This window comes from Enhydra lutris, unplaced genomic scaffold, assembly GCF_002288905.1.
Source record: "Enhydra lutris kenyoni isolate GAN:26980312 unplaced genomic scaffold, ASM228890v2 scaffoldscaffold35, whole genome shotgun sequence".
Lineage (NCBI taxonomy): Eukaryota > Metazoa > Chordata > Mammalia > Carnivora > Mustelidae > Enhydra > Enhydra lutris.
In genome coordinates, this window is record NW_019154119.1 from 4,019,626 (window position 1) to 4,037,578 (window position 17,953).

Consider the following 17,953-nt stretch of genomic DNA (forward strand, 5'->3'; position numbering starts at 1 on the left):
CCCCGCCCCGCCCCACTCCCTAGCTCCCCGCCGCCCCGCCCGCCGCGCTGCCCCTGCGCGCTCGGGTCCGGCCGGGCCGCGGCGACCCTGCGCCCACAACCTCCGACGGCGCGCCCGGGCAGCGTGCTCCCCGCCCGGCCTTGGAGGGAAGAGTCGCCCCGCGCCCTCTGCCGGCCGCCAGCCCCAGGGAGGGCAGCCCGGTCCCGCCCCGGCCCGCGTCCTAACGAAGTGTGGGAAAGGAGGCCCCAACTCTTCCCCTCCCCTCGGGGCGTTCCTTCGACTGCTGCCGGGAAGCCGCCTGGAGCCCCAGGGTGCTTTCAGCTAGGCCGCCCGGCCTGCAGCCTCCCGCCGCGCTTATCTCGCAGAGAAGGTGGCGGTGCCGCGGCGCGAGGCCCCGCACACGCGGGAGGAGTCGGTTCTGGGCCTGGCCCTCCACTAATCTGTTGTATTACTTTGAGAGAGACACATCCCGCAGGCCGCTTTTTTTTTTCTTATTGTGTAAAATTGGAAGGTGGTTGCCTAGATGATTTCACAGGCTGTTAGACAAGGGAAAAGAAAGATCATCTGCCCCCTTCGTTTTACGGATGAAAAGATCTGACTGACACGTCTGGTTCTGCAATTCTATGAATTACCCAAAATGTCTGTCATTGACAGAGCTTTCCCCTCAAGGGGGCCCACACCTTTCTTCTTTTCAACGCGCTTTTTTTTTTTTTTTTTTTTTTTTTGGAATTCTATAATGGAAGTACTACTTGCAAAAAGTGGAGTGTTCTTTGTCACTGGAGGAATCAAACAGCTGCTGAACAGGCTTTCTGAGCTGTGATGGCCTTATCTGGAAAGCATCCCTCGTTCCAAAGGCTGGCAATATAAAACCTATCTCTCTCCACGCGATGTCCTAAGGTTGAATGAGTCACTGGCTGCGGAAGTGCTTTGTAAAGCACACATCTATCCTTCTCCTGCACTCTTTCTCCTAGTTAGCTGCTTTCACCTGCTTCAGTCCTGCCCTGCCGCTGCTGTCTCGCATCGTTATCTGCTGTTTCTCTTCCAGTGTTTCCATCCTAGAGCTACCTCTGTAAATCCTTAAACCCTTCTCACCCCTCCTAACTGAAACCTGGCCACCGTGAAAATGCCATGCTCCCTGGCATCTCTCTGAGGCAGTGGGCAGCTTCTTCCAGAGGCAGGCATCCCATTCTGCCACACCCACGATCATCCATCTTCTCCCTGTCTTGCTCATAAAGCAACCTTTCACCCACACCCCACGTTCGCTCATAAATTCACTCATTTATGTTCAATCAGCTGATTCTTGTCAAAGACCTGTTCCTGGCACCTAGGTACACTTCATTAGATCTTCCCCTCACCTGGTTTATCAGGACCTCTAGACACCAGCAGAGTTCCCATCCCAGATAATAGCTGGAATTACCCAAAACTATGCATCTCCACATTCACCCTGTTGTCCCCTTTTGTAGGACCTACCTTCCCATGGAGTCCAGCCCAGACTGTGTGGAGGTGCCCACAAATGAGCCACTTGGATAGGTGATCCTGTACTCCTGCTGGGGCTACACTCTAGTTCCTGCTGATTGCCAAATCCAGTGGACAGTTTGGTCCTCCTACTTATGGATCTTTCTACAGTGCTGGATGGATACTGCAAGCTCCTCCTTTTTCAAATTCTCTTCTTCTCCCTCTCCTACATCATTCTCCTCTCCCTCTACCTGTTTTTCTGACCTTCTCTGTACCAGCACATTTCTTGGCTGCTCCTTTTTTACAAAGGCATAAAATGTTTATAACCTCAAGATTTTATGTTTCCCTCCTTTCCTCTCACTTAGATTGACTTCATCTGTTTCCACCGCTTCAACTGTTAATAACTCCTGCATCCCCTTCTTCTAGCCACCCCCCCCCCACACACACACATACACTCTGTAGCTCAGTGGCTTAATTAACTTTAAAACATCCTCAGGACAGGCAGTGCTGAGATACCTGGGTGACTCAGTCAGTGGCTCAGGTCACGATGGGATGGAGCCCAGCAGGGAGTCTGCTTCTCCCTCTCTCTGCCCCTCCCCTAACTTGTGTGAGCTCTCTCTTTTTCTTGCTCACTCTCTCTCAAATAAATAAATAAAATCTTTAAAAAAAAAAAAAAAAGACATGCAGTGCTAAGATTCTGTTGAATGATGAATGAAACTTAGGACATTATTTTTATTGCCATAACCAGCCATAGACGCTAAGGAAAGAACTCTTTTTTCTGGGGTTATACTCTTTCTTAAGACCCTTTGATGTTTTTCTTCTTCCTCTGCAAATCATAATCACTTGCCAAAACAGTTAAACCTACTTTTTTCTTTATTTTATTGTGCTAAAATACACATTACATAGAATTTACCATCTTAGCTTACCTTCACATTGGTATGCAACCATTACCACCATCCATCCCCAGAACTCTTTTCATCTTATAAAATTGAAACTCTATACCTATTAAACAATAACTCTCGTTCTCTCCTCCCCAGCTTCTGACAAACACTATTCTACTTTCTGTCTTTAGGATTTTGTTTACTGTAAGTACCTCATGTAAGGGAATCATACAATATCTGTCTTTTTGTGCCTGACTTATTTCATTTAGCATAATGTCTTCAAGGTTTATCCCTGTTGTCACATTTTGCAGAATTCCCCCCTTTTTAAGTCTAAATAATATTCCACATTATGCTTATCCATTCATCCATAATGGACACATTTTAGCTATTATGAATAATGCTGCAGTGAGCATGGTAATACAAATATCTCTGAGACCCTGCTTTCAGTTCTTTTGTGTATATACTCAGAAGTGGAATTGCTAGGTCATATGGTAATTCTGTTTTTAATTTTTTTAGGAACCTCTATACTGATTTCCACAGTGGCTATACCATTTTACATTCCCACCAACAGTGCACAAGTGTTCCTTCTCCCCATCCTTGCTCACCTTTGCTTTTTGTGGTTTTTTTTTTTCTCTTGTTGGTATTGTTTTTAATAGCCATCCTAATGGATGTGAGGTATTTCATTGCAGTCTTGATTTGCATTTCCCTAGTGACTAGTCATGTGGACCATCTTTTCATGAGCTTACAACCCACTTTTATTTCTCCCAATTGGTCATCTCTTTTCCGGTCATTTTCAACACCTCTCTGGTTCCATCTACTTTTCTTAAATGGGCCCAATTCCTTAATTCCAACTAACCCCTGAGGAACCATTAATACAGGGGCAAAAGATTTATAGTTAGATTTACTTCCTGAATCCCAAGTCAGCCTCTTGGAAATCCATTTGCTTTAGCTACTTAAGTGAAAGTTCCTTTACTTCCAAGTACCAATGCCAATCAACAAGTAGGACTGACTCCAATTAAATAAAAATGCTTTGAAGAGATTTTTTTAAATGAAAAATTTAAGACATTTAACTTTTATAGCCCAGCTAGATCTGATTTTAGACCAGGTCCTAATTGACCTAAGTCCAGGATTTATAACATACCCAAGGATCTTTAACATACCTGTTGAATTTTCTCCAAAGCAAAATTGATTCCCAGTTCTATAAAACATGTGACTAGTACACATGAAATCACTCCAGTTTTTGAAACAAGAAGGACTTAACTTTGACACTCTTTTTTTAATAGTTTTTTGTTTTGTAATAATGAAACAAATTCAAAAAATATTCAAACAGTAAAGAAAAGTACAAAGAAGTTTAAAAAAAAAAAACAAAAAACCTCTATTGGGCCAGAGAAAAACATAGTGAACACCTTTCCACATATCAACTGCATATTTGCACATATAATTACAGTAAGGTATTCAATTTTACATAATAGAATCATACTATAAATGGTCATCAATAATCTGATATCTTTTACTGTAAAATATCTTTTCATCATTAAAATGGCTGAATATTCATGCATTGTATGTCTCTTTAGCCATTTAATTAACCGGTCCCTTACTGCAAAATGTTTACCTTGTTTCTGGGTTTTTTGTTTGTGTGTTTATTTTTAAAAATAATACCATAATTCTAATGCATGCCTTGTGTCCAGTTTGAAATTATTTTCTTAGGTTAAATTCCTAGATTAATTGCTAGCTGAAATTGCTGGCTTAATTTTTTTCTACTGCACTTTTGCCAAACTGGCCTCCAGGAAAATTGTTCCAATCTACAACCCTCCCCATAGTGCATGAGCCTGCCACCGCCCCACAAAATAAATTTTGACGGTGTGCCTTTGAATAGTCTTTCATTTCCAGGTCTGCTTGAAGTAAAGACATTAAGACTATGTTTTGAGTTCAGCAGATCTGGGTTGGCAACGGCTCTGCCACTTCCTAACCGTGTGACCTTAAACAAACCCCTTTAAACACACCACCACCAGACCTCAGTGTCCTCATCTGCAAAATAGGACTCTAGCCAACAATTATGGCAAAGATTAAATGAAATAACATATGCAAGGCACTCAGTAGAGTGTTCAGAATTTAGGATTGCCCATGAGAAAATAAAAACGAGCACACACTAAGAAGGTAAAAATCTTCCCCACCATTCATCAGGCTGGAAGCACAGGCACAGATAAAGCCAGCTGTGCGGGGAACAGCATGCAGTGTCCCCTGAGGACATAACGCAGCTGTGAAGTATCATGATAGCTGCCTTCTTCAAGGGACTACTGCTTTCCTACTCACTGCGAAACTTCGTTCTCTACCATCAGAGATATCAGAAACTTTGCTGTTTGCAATTATATCAATAAGAATGAAGCATCCATCTCTTGCCCAGAGAGTTGAAATCCTTTTTGACAGAGACCTCATCTTGATTTACAACCTAGACATAGAGTTTAGATAAGGGGAGTGGGTGTTTCCCGACAAATACCCCTACACTCATTGTTTCCAAAGCATCAGGACTCTGGGTCTACTTTGCTGGACAGACTGGATGGTGACCCCTTCATTTATTTAAACTGGCTTTATTTTAGCTGCTTCTAAACTTTGCTGGAGGTTAGTATCTTCTAGCCTGTGGCATTAAATAGAAGGGTTTCATCTGGAATACCTTAGAAATTTACATAACCATAGGGTTTCATCTGGAATACCTTAGAAATTTCTTCTTTACAATTTGAAAATACTGTTTTTTAAGTTAGCTATCATCAGGCAAATTGAATGGTTATATGTCCACGTGACAGTGATTTTTAAAATTTTAATTCTGATACAGTTAATACACAGTGTTATATTAGTTTCAGGTGTACAGTATAGTGATTCAACAATTGTATACATTACTCAGTGCTCATCACAATAAACGTACTCTTAATCCCCTTTACCTAGTTCAACCCATCGCCTCTCCCCTCTGAAAACCATCCATTTGTTCTCTATATATAAACATCTATTTTTTTTGTTTGTCTCTTTTCTTTGTTTTGTTTCTTAAATTCCACCAATGAGTAAAATCATATGATATTTGTCTTTCTCTGACATATTTCACTTAGCATTATGCCATCTAGAACCATCCACGTTGTTGCAAATGACAAGATTTCACGCTTTTTATGCTTTAAGATTTATTTATTTATTTATTTATTTAAGAGAGAGTGAGCACAAGTCGGGGCAGGGACAGAGGGAGTGGGAGAGGGAGAGGGAGACTGTCAGGCAGGCCCCCACTCCCCCCGCTCCACTGAAGACAGAGCCTGACACGTAGCTTGATTTCATGATCCAGAGATTATGATCTGATCCAAATTCAAGGGCCAAGCGCTTAACCAACTGAGCCACCCAGGCACACCAAGATTTCACTCTTTTTTATGGCTGAGTAATATTCCTTGATATATATACCCCATGCAAATGATAATGATTTTTGGTTTCTTTCAGTCCAAGCTGTTGATTTGGGTGGTAAAAATTTTGTCCCAGGAAGTAGGTATTTTTTAAGTCAAATAAATACCTTATCATGTCCTAGTGTTCCGTTATCAAATAACAGGATTTCTGGTCTCTTTGCCAGGTCTCATGGATTCATTGCTATATCTTTATCTCTATACATCATGCAGCAGCTCTTGTCTAAAAGACATTTAGGTCCTGCATTAGTTAGTTCCCCTATCGGAGCTGTGTACTTAGCAACGTCATCCTGTTCGCAGGATGGTGGTGTGAATTCTCCAGCAGTAGATGCAACTCCATTGTGTCCTGGACCCCATGGCAATGGAAGCATAATCGTGTTTAAAAGACAATCTTGGGGGACGCCTGGGTGGCTCAGTGGGTTAAAGCCTCTGCCTTCGGCTCAGGTCAAGATCCCAGGGTCTTGAGATGGAGCCCCGCATTGGGCTCTCTGCTCAGCAGGGAGCCTCCCTCCCTCCCTCCCTCTCTCTCTCTGCTTGCCTCTGCCTACTTGTGATCTCTGTCTGTCAAATAAATAAATAAAATCTTAAAAAAAAAAAAAAGACAATCTTGGGGCACCTAGGTGGCTCAGTTGGTTAGGCGGCTGCCTTTGGCTCAGGTCGTGATCCTAGGGTCTTGGGATCGAGTCCTGCATCAGGCTCCTTGCATAGCAAGGAGCCTGCTTCTCCCTCTGCCTGCTGCCCACCCCACCCCCGCCCCCGCACCCCGGCCCTGGCTTGTGCTCTCACGCTCTCTGTCTCTGATGAATAAATAAATAAAAGACAGTCTTGTTTTCTGGAATGACCACTTCACACTCTTAGTCTCCACAACCATCCTATTTCTCCTAAGATGGATATTATCCATGCATGCTGATCTCAACTAAGAAAATGAAAGTACCATAAAATTCCTTTGGTTTTTACATCTAAATTCCAGGGATTATAATCTCTATTATGGACATTTTGGTTATTTAAAAACTTTTACAACTAAAAACACACTGCAACAAATGCTTTCTTTGCACCCTTCTGAGATGATAGTGTCATCTATTTTCCCTAGCATTAATGATATAAAACACAGGCATGCCTCCCTAACACGTGTAGGCTTCAATCAGACTCGCGGTAGCAGCTGCTCCTTGCTTTTGAAGTCTGAGTGCCAAAGCCAATTGTACATGGAGGAGGATTGGACTGGCAGTGTCCTGTGTGTGTGCTTCTAGATGCCAGGCATATCCCACCCCAAGCTTAGCGTAGTGCCTGCAGTTTCAATGACAGAGATTCATTCCTTTGGGTTTGTAATTTGTCGTCTCAAGATGATCCTTTCAACAAATCATTTCTCCTTGATTACGGTTGTTGTAGAAAATTGAGAACATACAGAGAAGTTGATAAATGAAAATAGAAATTACCTGTAGCTCACGACTCAGACGCCACCACTGTTAACATTTGGTATTTCCTGTACATGAAATTGAAAAGATGACCTTATTTAAAACTCTTTTGTTATGCATTTAAGCAGCTTTACAGTAAAGGAAATTGATGAATATAAATTGCAAGCATTTCTCTAAATTAACTTCTGATTCCTTCCTTCATTCAATAAACATTATTAAATACCTACTACGTGCTAGGCACTGAGCTAGGCACAGAATAGCAATACAGAACACATTGTCAGAGTATGAAAATTTACATATTTTTACAAATCAGTAATCAGACATATAATCAGTACACAAAGTATTTTATGTTCTAGTTTTCTTTCCTTTTTTTTTTTTTTAAGATTTTATTTATTTGACAGAGACAGAGCGAACACAAGCAGGGGGAGAGGGAGAAACAGGCTCCCCACTGAACAGGGAACCCAATGTGGGACTCAATTCCAGGACCCTGGGATCATGACCTGAGCCAAAGACAGATGCTTAACCAACTGAGCCACCCAGGTGCCCTCTAATTTTCTTTTTCAATATTGATTCTTACAGATTCCTATATGTGTCTCAGTCTTCTTGGTTTTTAAGGGTTGTATAGTATTCATTCGTATTGATTTTACTATTCTCTAATATTGCAAATTTGGGCTCTTTTCTCCTCCTCTTGTTTTTTTGTATTCTTTCCTTAGACCTTATTCCTCAAAGGAAGTTACCAAATCAAAGGGCGTGATTGTTACTTATCTCCTCTTGGAACTTGAATACTAATAGGAGGAGGAACTAATTACATGTGCCTTAGACTTCCCATGAATTCAGTCACACAGATGGTTCTCTTCCCATTTCAGGGAAGTAGAAGCATTGAAAAAGGTAAGTGTCCCCCAGGGAAAGCATAAGCCACTGAAGATGAACTTTCCCGTCTGCCTGGCTCAGCCAGGCTCTCTGTGTAACAGGAATTGTAACTAGGAGTGACACCCTTTCCACCACTGTTCCGTGGTGGATTCTACTCCATGCAAGCTCACTGAGGGCAGAGACTTCCACATCTGTCAGAAAGCCCATGACTGGGGTGCCTGGGTGGCTCAGTGGGTTAAGCCTCTGCCTTCGGCTCAGGTCATGATCTCAGGGTCCTGGGATCGAGCCCTGTTTCGGGCTCTCTGTTCAGGGGCGAGCATGCTAACCCCCCCACCCTCTCTGCCTGCCTCTCTGCCTACTTGTGATCTCTCTCTCTCTTTCAAATAAATAAATAAAATCTTAAAAAAAAAAAAAAAGGAAAGAAAGAAAGCCCATGGCCCTTGTTTTTCATTAGTTTTGGCTTTCAGAAGAACCCACCCTTCTGCACTTTGCCCACTGATGCAACTAGCAGCTATTGATACACCAGTTCATTCTTTCATATCTCTGTGGACCAAGGATGAATCTGAACTTTCCCTTAAAGATGGGGCCTACCAGTCGCTGACACATGGGTGAGAGCTCATGGTGGCACCCATTTGTGCCTTGCCAAAGAATCCCCAGGCAGGACCTGCTGAAGGGATCCTTCTGGGGGTTGTGCCAAGCCTTCCTGTATTCCCATTTGCCACTGGGCTGCAGACAGATTTAAGCCTCACCCTCTAGTCTTAATGGGGTGGATACATTCCTCTTTCCCTCCCACCTCCCTGGGCTGCCCAGACTCTGTCACTTGGGCAGAGGAAAAGAGTGAGAGAGCAGAGAAGGGGAAATTGCTAGCTCCCACTCCTGAGTCCTGAGGCAAGCTGTCAGGCCCTAAGTTTTCAAATACAAGAATTGCAAGCAGAGATTGTATACAGAGATTCATTCATGCAATCATCCAATAAATATTTATTAAGAGCCCACTATGTGCCCAGCGCTGGGGACACGGTGGGAACAATTTTTGTCCTCAAAAGCTTACATTGTGGAAGAAACAGATAACAAATGAATCAACAATAAATGAGGAAAGGCTTCATCTGAGTAGAATATATAAAGGACAACCATCAGTGCTAAAATAATCTGGTGTTAATCATTCTGAATCACTTTCAGAATTTCCATTCAGTAGGAAGCTGAATAAAATCTAAGAATGTTTTTCAGTCCAGCTTAACAAACTGAACTTCCTACAGTAGCTGGGAAGCCATGAAGATTGAAAAGAGAGGCTCCCTGCCCTCCAACACTCACCTTCTAGTAGGGAACATTCACGTATTCAACTAACCGCAATAGTTGGTGCTTGTACTATATATCTTCATGATGGGAAAGGAGATGTGTGTGTTTCCATTCAAGGAGCTAGCACGTGCCAAGGACATAATTCAAATTCTGCATATCTTGGGTCTGCAAGCTCAGAGCCTGCACACAGCTCTTGTTCTGTGAGTGTCTATAGCTGTGATTCCAGGATCGTTTATTTTGCCCCTCTGCTTTTCCCCATTGCCCAGCCTCATCACTGCCCTCCAGCATCTCCTTGATTCCCCTCCCCAGCTACCCTTTCTCCATGAGCTATCAGAGAGTTCACTACCTCCTCACCTTCATATTGTCCCTCAGGTCAGGAGACACTGGGGCCACTCTTTCTCTTGGCTCTTTCCTCATCTAATTCCCTACACTCACAAAATTCTAAGGCAGGAAGAGATCTTGGCACAAAGTATTCATATGACAGATAAGCAAACTGAGGTCTGGAGACCTGTTCAAGACCAAACAGCTAGTTAGTTACTTCCGGCAGGGAGCATTTTTGCTGGGGTAAGTCAGGGGAAGGTTTCAGGGACAAGGTTTAACAGATTTAAACAGATTTTTAACTTGTCTGCTGCTGGTTGTTAGCATTGAAAGGACAACGAGCCCTCAGTTGACCAAATAGAGTTAATGCTCAGAGCAGGACAATCACCTGGCCTCCCGGAGAAGTTGGGGTGGAAGCAGGATTACAAGTGGCTAAGAAGTGAGTGGGCAGCAGAAGGTCAAGTCTAACTCACTTGTGAAGTCTGTTGATGGGAAGAGAAGATGGTAATCAAGAACTTAAATGAAGACAGGAGGATTATCATTTCCGTAGAAGGGAGATAATGACATGTTGATGGGCAGAGGGGAAGATCTTTTATTAGAAAAGACCGAAGTTGCAAAAAAGGAAAATAGTTGACCAAGCAAGGTTTAAGGGAATTGGACAGGGGTGAGATTAAAGCCATAAGTAGGGACATGATTTCTCGGCTTATTGTGCCATTACTTATTTGACTCTTAATCCACAAGGACTAGGACCATGTCAGGTTTTGATCACCATTGTGTCCAGTACCTAGCACAGAGTAACAGCTCTATAATATTTGTTGAAGGAATGAATGAATGAATGAATGAATGATAAGGGAACCTCTCAATGCTGCACTTACGTGCAATAGCAAAAGTTTAGGATCAAATAAAAGAAGAAGAAAAAAAAAGAGGCAAGAAGGGGGTTAAAATACAACACAGATGCTTGCTCTGGCCTCTTTAGCCAATGTACTGGATGACATCCAGGAAACCAAGATGAATTGTCAGTAGTCACTGCCATGTAGAGAAACTGACAGTTCTGGTGACTTCAGTGCTGATGTTAATTGGAATGGTACACTACAGCATAAAGTTATTTATCATCCTGAGTTCTGAATGCCAAGTGAAATTTATCATGTAAATCTTTATATGAGGACCCTGAATAGCAGAGTAGCTGGTGCCCTTGATAGAAGTTTTACCAAAAAAGATAAAGAAATTATACATATGCACAAGGGTGATATTCAAAATGTTTAACAACTGGTATGGCACAGAAGCCAAGAGACCAAGCCTAAGCAACCCGTGTGTCTGCACCTGTGTGTACTGGCGATGAGGACCGCACGTGGCTGTTGCTCACACTGATGCTCCGAAAATAACAGAGCTGTTTTAAAAAGGCCATTTTGCCAGATGGAAGAAAGAGTGTGCAAAGCAATGTTGCATGCTTTCAGAGCAACGTCTTCCCCATCAATTCTTAGGCCGATGTTTCTCCATCCAGTGGAGCAGAACTGTACTCACTGTTTTTTTTCCACTTTGTCCCCCTGACTCCAGCAAACCCTGATATTGGACACTTGCTTCAATCTCTGGCTTCCCTGATGCATCAAATGTCCGAACCAGCCACACCCATACTAGGCCTGCCCTTAGCTAATCCATACGTCAATTACGTTTACTAGCCTGTAATTATTCCCAATACCTATATGACCAGGATGGTCAGACCTAACAGACCAGTTTCTGGATAAGATTTAACCACAAAAAAAGACTCAAAGAAAATTGGACGACATGGAGGACCAAGAGAAGAAAACCAAGTTCCAAGAAGTTGCAGACTGACAATACTATTGGAGAGAGGATTCTGATTCCCCCAAGTTTCCTGTGGGTCATGGGACACTCCACCTCTAATTTTAACAGATAGAAAACCAAAAACAGATATTATATACTTCTATTCATTACTTAAGGAAAACAGGTCTCCTCTGGGTCTTACACTGTGTTGTGTACTATGAAACCAAAGGAAGTATTCCTGATGAAATGCCTCCAAAATCCTGGAAACATGTTAGTTGACCATTCACAAGTAATGGCCACAGCCGTTTAGCCTCCCGTGGAAGCTGGGCCTTATTCCACAGGGTTACAACTAATCAATCATTCAACAGGGTTGTATGTTAAATTAAGTCCCCCTCAAAATTGGTATGTTGAAATCCTAAACCCCGGTCCCTCAGAATGTGACTGAATTTGGAGAAAGGGCCTTTAAAGGGATGATTACGTTAAAAGGAGGCTATGAGAGTGGGCCCTCATCCAATCCGACCAGTGTCCTTATAAGAGGAAACTCAGACACACAAAGATATATGGAGGATATACACACAGACACACAGAGGATAAACCATGTGAGGTGAGGACGCAGCAGGAAGACGACTGTCTGCGAGCCAAGGCGAGAGGCCTCAGAAGAAACCAAGCCTGTGGACACCTTGGTCTTGGATTTCCAGCCTCCAGAACTGTGAGAAAATAAATCTCTGTTTTTTAAAACAGCCCAGTCTGTGGTATCTTGTTATAGCAGCCCTAGCAAACTAACACAAACAGGTCCTTATCGCAGGTCATATGGACACAGTGACAAAGTGTCCTCAACTGAGCTGTAACTATTTGAAGGTAGGACCTAAGTCTTATATTTCTTTGTATGCCCCAAATGCCCAGGTCCTTCACAGAATAGGACCTCAGCACACATCTTTCAACTGATAGTTCGTAAAACAGTCTAAGATACAGTCACTGCCTTCAAAATGCTTGAAAACTTTTAGCAGAGACAAGGCAGGCATGGGAGAGTCACCAGCAAAGCAGGAGGTGCCAGGGCTGTAAAGAACCAAGGGATCCGTAGGAGCATTATGGAACGCTTGATGGCTAGGATCCAGACAGGAAGAGAAGAAATTGGGGTCATGGAGACATTCCTGGGACAGAGAACAATGTAAGCAAAAGCAGACAAATGGAAATGCTTTCTTTTCTATTAACAAAAGAGTAAATAATCGTTCCAGCTAGAGTGACATGTTCATGTAAAGCAAGTAGATAGCATTTTTGAGAGTTCTGAATGCCAGTCTTAGGCCTCAGGACCTGATCCTTGTCCTAACAACCTGCTGGAATGAGGAGAGTTCAGATACTGTGTCTACCTAGTCCGGGAGCTGAGGGAGGGTATGATGTAAGGAAAGATGGGCCCGTGGAATTACAAACAGTGGCATGGCCAGGATCCAGATCAACGATCAACGAGAGGCAGAACTAGTTATGAGGTAACCAGCCTGACTTAAAGGTGTTGAGGCAGAGCTGGTTCTGGAAGGAGGTGGGAAGCAGCATCTGCAGGAACAAACTCAGGTCCCAGAATGGGGCACAAGAGCCTTATGGAAGTCTTGTCTTGGGATGAGGGCTGCCATGAGGAGGATGGAAGATTCTGGACAGTCTCTAGATGATGAGGAGTCATTGAAGGTTGTTGACCAGAGGCCAAATAAATGGTATTTTAGAAAAATCAAGTATGCAGCCCTGGAGACATAGAGTGAGAAAGCTTAGTGATTCAGAGGTTGTGAAAATCTTTTTGAAAACCCCCGGGGTCACTTTCCTTTGTTCCCCATAGTGCCCAACAGGCAGTGCAGACTCAGTAAATGCAAAAAATGAGATGAATGTTCTCTGTACAATGACTGTTTTTGTCCTTAGACTAAAAATAGCTCACAGAATAGAGTCATAAATTAATATCATGGTTTACATATCAGATTCCTGTGAATTTGGTCAATGTGAATTCTCTCTGTGTAGCCTAATCATTCCTGGATGAACTAAGAATAGTGAGTTTTTCAATCTTGCAGCTTGGGGATCTGACATTCTAGCAGTTCTTTGGTGGCAAGTCATAGAAATAGACTCTTGTTACCAGGGCAAACATTAATTGATTGGAAAGATAGAAGGCAGGTCAGAGAATGAAAGGATCTGTTGGATCATTTGGCCTGAGGAGGCAAGAAGCAAAGCAGCTTCAGGGACCTTGGTGGCAGGACCTCATGAACTGCCTTTCTATGGCTCAGAATTTCAGATAATGCAGCTTCATCACCTTCCGTGTCTGGATGTCTCAGCTCAAAATTGAAATTCCTGAGACAAAAAAGTGTTATTGGCCAAGGGAAGATCAAACATCAACCTCCTTGTTGGGCGTAGATGGCAGAATGCTGTTACTGAACCCATCAACACAACCTATCAGACATATCAAGTAGGGGCCAGCTCCCCAACACACAAGGAAGAGATTTGGGCAGACAAGAAATAACTGATATCCGCTCTGGGCACCTCCACTTCAATATTCACCTTTAAAGGAATGTGGGCTCGACTAGGTGGTGATGAAGGTTTCAACTCATGATTTTGGCTTAAGTCATGATCTCAGGGTCCTAAGATGGAGCCCCACATGGGGCTTAAAATTCTCTCTTTCCCTTTGCCCCTCCCCACCACACATGCGCACGCATATGCACACACCCACTCTCTCAAAATAAATGGATAGATGAAATAAAATAAAATAAATAAAAGAGTGTGGATAGATGATTGGAAAAAAATGCTGCTTGAGTGCCTTTCCACTCGAGAAGTCTACACACTGGAATTTACATTTGTCATTCCAGAGAGCAAATCTGACAGAAAATGATGAATTCATAGACTGTGGAGCTTTTCTATACAGAAGTACCTCATTTCCTAGAATTTTCAGTATTTGTTCAGTATGTCTACATGATCTGGTAGGTTTAAAATTTTTTTCATTCTAGTATAACACACATGTAGGAAAGTGCACATAACGTAAGTGCTCAGCTCGAAGAATTGTGATAAAGTGAACAATGTGTAATCAGAAGGCAGATTGTGGGGGCGCCTGGGGTGCTCAGTCGTTAAGCATCCAGGTCATGATCCCAGGGTCCAAGGATGGAGCCCCACATGGGACTCCCTGCTCAGTGGGAACCCTGCTTCTCCCTCTGCCTGCTGCTCCCCCCTGCTTATGCTCTCTCACTCTCTTTCTCTGTCAATTAAATAAATAAAATCTTTATTTAAAAAAAAGAAAAGCAAAAAGGAAGCAGATTGTGAAATAGAATGTAACCAGCACCCAGAATGTTTCCTTTAAGCCCTCTTTCTCAACAGAGGTAGCCACTAAACTAACTTCTGTTTCCATCAGTGACTTTTGCCTGATTTGTTTTTGTTTTTAAGTAAGCTCTATGCCCAACACAGGGCTAGAATTTACAACCCCAAGATCAAGAGTTGCATGCTCTACTGATCAAGCCAGCCAGACACCTGAGTTTTGCCTGGTTTTAAGCTTTATGTAAACTGAATCATATATTATGTGCTTTTTTGGTATCAGTTTTCTTTCAGTCACTGTTGCATTTTATAAGATTCATTCATAATGTTGCAAATAGTTTGCTCATTCTCCTTGGTGTAGAGTATTTTATGAGCACATTACTGCTTGCCCAATCTACTGTGGATGGACATTTGTTTCCAGTTTTTAAAGATTGCAAATTGTGCCACTATGAACATTCACATACACGTCTTTCGTGAGTATATATATTTGTTTTTGTTGGGTATATCTCAAGGAGTGGAGCTGCTGGTTCACAAAGTTAAGTTCAAATTTATTATTATTTTTTAAGATTTTATTTATTTATTTGACAGAGAGAGAAAGCAGAAGCAGGGGGCAGCAAAGGGAGAGGGAGAAGCAGGCTCTCCATTGAGCCGGGAGCCCAATGTGGGGCTCTATCACAGAACCCCAGGATCATGACCTGAACAGAAGGCAGATGTTTAACCGACTGAGACACCCAGGTGCTCCGTAAGTTCAGTTTTAACAGGTAGTACAAACAGTTACCCAAAATGAGTTTACAAATTTGTATTTCCAACAGCAGTGAGGAAGAGTTCCAATGGATTATCTGCCTTCTTAATTTTAACCATTCTGGTAGATGTGTAGGACCTCCCTGTGCTGTTAATTTGTATTTCCCTGACAACTAATGAAGTTGATCACCTTTTCATATATTTATGGTTATTTGAAATACTGGTTTGTAAGGTGCTATTGAAATCTTTTGCCCATTTTTTTTTATTGAGCTTTTATTGATCTATTGGGGTTCTTTTTTTGGGGGGGGTTCTTTATATGTTGTGGACCTGAGTCCTTTTTTGGATACATGTATTGCAAATATCTCCTCCCATTCTGTGTTTTTCCTTTTTACTCTTTTAGTCATGCCATTTGATGAATATACATTCTTACTTATAATATTTCCCAATTTATCTACTTTTCTTCTACAGTTAGCACTTTTATCATCCTGCTTCAAAACCTTTGACAGAGAAATACTAGCAGTTGGAAAAAATCATGGTAGCTTGACAGAAAACTAAAAATATTTAAAACAAACAAAAAAAATCACACTTATTAACTTGCAGAAAAACTGTACTAGAAACAAAGCATAGTCACAGTACACCACTTGTTTCGATTGTGAAGATTATTTACACAATCAATCATCATACAATCAGTCCCTGACTGCTGATTTGTCCAAAGATTAGGATAACTTTCAAGTCTCTGTGGGCATCCAGTAAGTAGCACCCATCTTCCCAAAGCAAGCTCTCAACAAATTGAAAGTAAAACAGAAGCATGGCAGAGAGAGGTAAGGATGTCACCTGCATTATAACTGATAGAAGAAGCCTGGTTGGAGAATGTAGCATCAAGCCTTTTTGCAAAGTGGGATAATTCATACAGAGCCAGACTTAGGAAGAACTGTCCCATCGTTGTGGGCAACACTGGACCAAGACCAGCTTCCTCCCAAAGGTCGCCAGTGTTGCCCATTCAGTCAACAGGAGCCCACCCCAGCCAGCAGGTTATCGCCTTCCATGCAACACCCCCAGATTTTCAGAGTTGTCTCTAGAAAGCCATTTAATTGGAAAAGGAGGAAAGTTTATCTGTAGTTCTGTTGGTAAAAAGAAAACCATTCTAGGCAGTATTCATGTGGGAGTATGTTTCCATTAAGATATAGCGAGTGCTATATTAAAAAAAAAAAACCCTAAATGTATAACGTTTCAAGCACAATATAAATTGATTTCTTGTTCATGTAGCAGGCCGAATCATATGTTCCTCATCAGTGGTGACAGCTCTGCCATTTCCCGCACATGGCTTCCAAGGTTGGTAGAGACACACGAGAGGGAGGTTTGTATGGAAGTGTCGGTCACTGTTTCTACTCATATTCAGCAGGCTGGAGACCCAGCTGCAGAGCAACCTGGGAAATGTTGCCCAACCATGGCAACTTCCAGGAAGAAGAGAGCCCATGAATTTTGGCGAACAGTTATCACTCTTCTACCAATGCGTGTGAGTTTCATTTGGGCAGAATCTTATTCATTTCCCGTTTGCCTCCTGGGCCTGACAGGTAGTAAGAACCCAGTACATGCTTGTTGAATAAATAAGATAGTGGGAAGGGCATGGGCTTCGAAATGAAGGAGACCTACATTCTAATCCAAGTGCTGCTACTTTCTGCATTAATTTAGGCAAGTTACTGAAATTCCTCAAGCCTCAGTTTCTCATCCGTATCATGGAGATGAAGATATGTTTGTGGTCTGCTCCCCAGGAGATCCCAGCCAGGTGTGGGAATGCATAGTGACTAAAATGTGCCAACAACAATAGTGTTTATGAAAAAAGCCTCTTTGACTTTATCCAGATAGCTCTGGGAGTGGGGGAAGGGCACGGATCATAGAGCCAGTGGTTGTCTCGTAATTATTCTTGAAGAACTGTAGTCATCCAAGCAGCGAATGGAGTTGGCCACGTCCCTGTTTTCCAGCTGTAAGATCAGGGGCAAAACCTGTGGCTGAGAGGCTAAGGCCTAGGCTGAGGGTGCAGGTGTCCCATGCTTTCAAGTTCAAGGTCACTGTGTGCTCTCTGCTTCTAGTCCCGCCAGAGCCCTGTGGGCTGCACGCTGCCCAGCAAAGGTGCCTCAAGTCATAACATCCTGCCTCAACAGCTTTCAAGTGAAATGGCTTTGTTTGTTTCTGCCTTTTTGTTCAGCCTCACTAGGATTAAGGCCCAAAGCCCCGTAGCAGACTCAGCAGATAATGTGAGTTACAGGCGGCTTATAATACTGATGACCCCCCTCCCACTTTCACCCAAATCTGCCCCACTCTCCTTAGGATGAGTCATTTCTCAGACCCTATTTAATGCTTCAAGCAAATAGTCCCTTCTTACCCAGTTTCTGGATACTATCCCTCAACTATTGTGGCTCAGTTCAGGTTGGATGGCCAAGCTGGGACCCTCCCTGACCCCCATCATTATCTGCTTTGCAGGGTTGACTTTGGCATTCAATGA